The following is a 1,724-nucleotide window of genomic DNA, read 5'->3' on the forward strand; positions in this document are numbered from 1 at the left end:
CTCTGGGCTTTCATTTAAATTGTTTGTTGTCTCCATCCTCAGCTCAAATTTTTTAAGAAATTTACCATCTTTTTAATTTTTGGATTACAGTTTAACAGTTATGATTCCAGAAATTACGACAGCATAAACCCTGTCTACCTTCAATTCCTTTCAAATCAGAGTATCACCCCCTTTGAAACCACTAATTAGTATTCAAATGCCTCTGCAGTGTGTTCTACCTCCACCTTTGGCACACTGTTACCAAATGCTCAGGCAGGAAAGACCCAGTGGAATCTGCCTGCAGTCCAGCTTGCCTGAAGGGTGTGTGGGAGAGAAAAATGCACCTGGAGGACTTAAAATAAGAGGTTGTAGGTCCATGCCTGGTTCCCTCCTCAGCCCCAGAGGGTACAACTGTGCTGCCCTCCAGAGCACTGGAGCTCCTGAACTGGGACCATTCTGCATGAGGGCTGTTTCTCCATTTGAAGTTTCCTACTCAGGAGTGAAATGCTGCAGCATGCCTGGGTCACAGCAGCAGGAGTGAGCGTGGCTCTCCAACTTAATGGCTGACGCTGTGGCACAAGGAAGCAGAGTTCAGATATCAGGAGGCTGTGGAGGAATGAGGTGAACAGCAGTTCAAAGGAAAAGCCCTAAAACATGTTACGTGAGTACTGGGTCAGCACCACTGCATTCCATTCTGTAAATTTTCACCTCCTGTTCGTCTCCTGCTGCATTATTTGTTAAGGCAACTATGGGAAAAGACCACAAACTTCCCACCAGAGCTCCAAAGACTGCTGGTGGATTTTAACTGGTGGTTGTGCTATGTGAAGTGCATTAACAATGCCTGGCATCTAAGTTCTGCTGAAGTCACAGCTTCTTGTCCTTGGTGAGGTCCCAAAGACCCACCCTGACTGCACCAGCAGGTTCCTGGATCTTCTGTGCTGAGCAGGACAGTGCCTTGCCTTATTAGCTGGTACACAGCCCACCCTGCTGTCACAGACATCGTCAACAGCTGGAACGAGCTATTCACTGCAGGGCAGGGAACTGTAGGGCTACCCTTGTCAGGCCACAGATACCAACACCCAGAAGAGGCTTTCCATATTTCAAGGTTTCTTGTGCTTGACCATCAAACAGCTTCTACCCTACGTGTATTCAAAATCTGTTTCACCACTCGTACAAAACCACAACTTAAAAAAAAAACCAAAAAACCAAAACCAACCAACTGTATTAACAGTAGTTCATACTTAAAAGGATCATGGACTGAACGCCCTAATTATGCAATAATCAGTTTCCAGGCACTGTGATGCCCGTGACTTACTCCATCTTTTGGAAGTAAGGTGGCTAAGAACTGCACTGTGGACCCGCAGCATCTGAGAGCTGCTGTGCTGTAAGTGCCCAGGTGTGCGGGGCTTTCCTCAGGCGCCCCTCTGACCCACTCCCTCCTCAGGAACGGCACCTCGTCCCGCCGGGAGCCGGACGACACCTGCTCCGAGGCTGTAAGGTGAAGCGCCGACAGCAGGGCTGCTCTTCGCGTGCACACGCACACTGCCAGTGTTCAGCTTTTAGCGCTTTCCCTCATCTTCAGTATTTTCGCCCCCCAAACCGTGCCGCATCACGCTGCCAACCTGGATCGCCGTGCTCCGCGTTTCCCGGCACTTGGCTATGGGGGAAGCTGGACACCGCTTCGGTTGCTCGGGCACGGAAGCCGCAAGGGACAGGGACCCCCAGCACCCCAACCCGGCCCCCTT

At 50.5% G+C, this 1,724-nt stretch overlaps 1 protein-coding gene across 1 annotated transcript in view; it reads right to left on the bottom strand.

Annotated features, from left to right (window-relative positions):
- ZNF330 (zinc finger protein 330) overlaps positions 1 to 1,718 on the bottom strand; it is a 12,100-nt gene extending 10,382 nt beyond the window's left edge. The window contains exon 1 of the mRNA XM_008632434.2: positions 1,602 to 1,718. The gene's annotated coding sequence lies outside the window, so the exon portion shown is untranslated. The remainder of the gene's footprint in view (positions 1 to 1,601) is intronic.
- Positions 1,719 to 1,724: the final 6 nt, after the last annotated feature.

Source organism: Corvus brachyrhynchos, unplaced genomic scaffold, assembly GCF_000691975.1.
Source record: "Corvus brachyrhynchos isolate BGI_N302 unplaced genomic scaffold, ASM69197v1 scaffold444, whole genome shotgun sequence".
NCBI lineage: Eukaryota > Metazoa > Chordata > Aves > Passeriformes > Corvidae > Corvus > Corvus brachyrhynchos.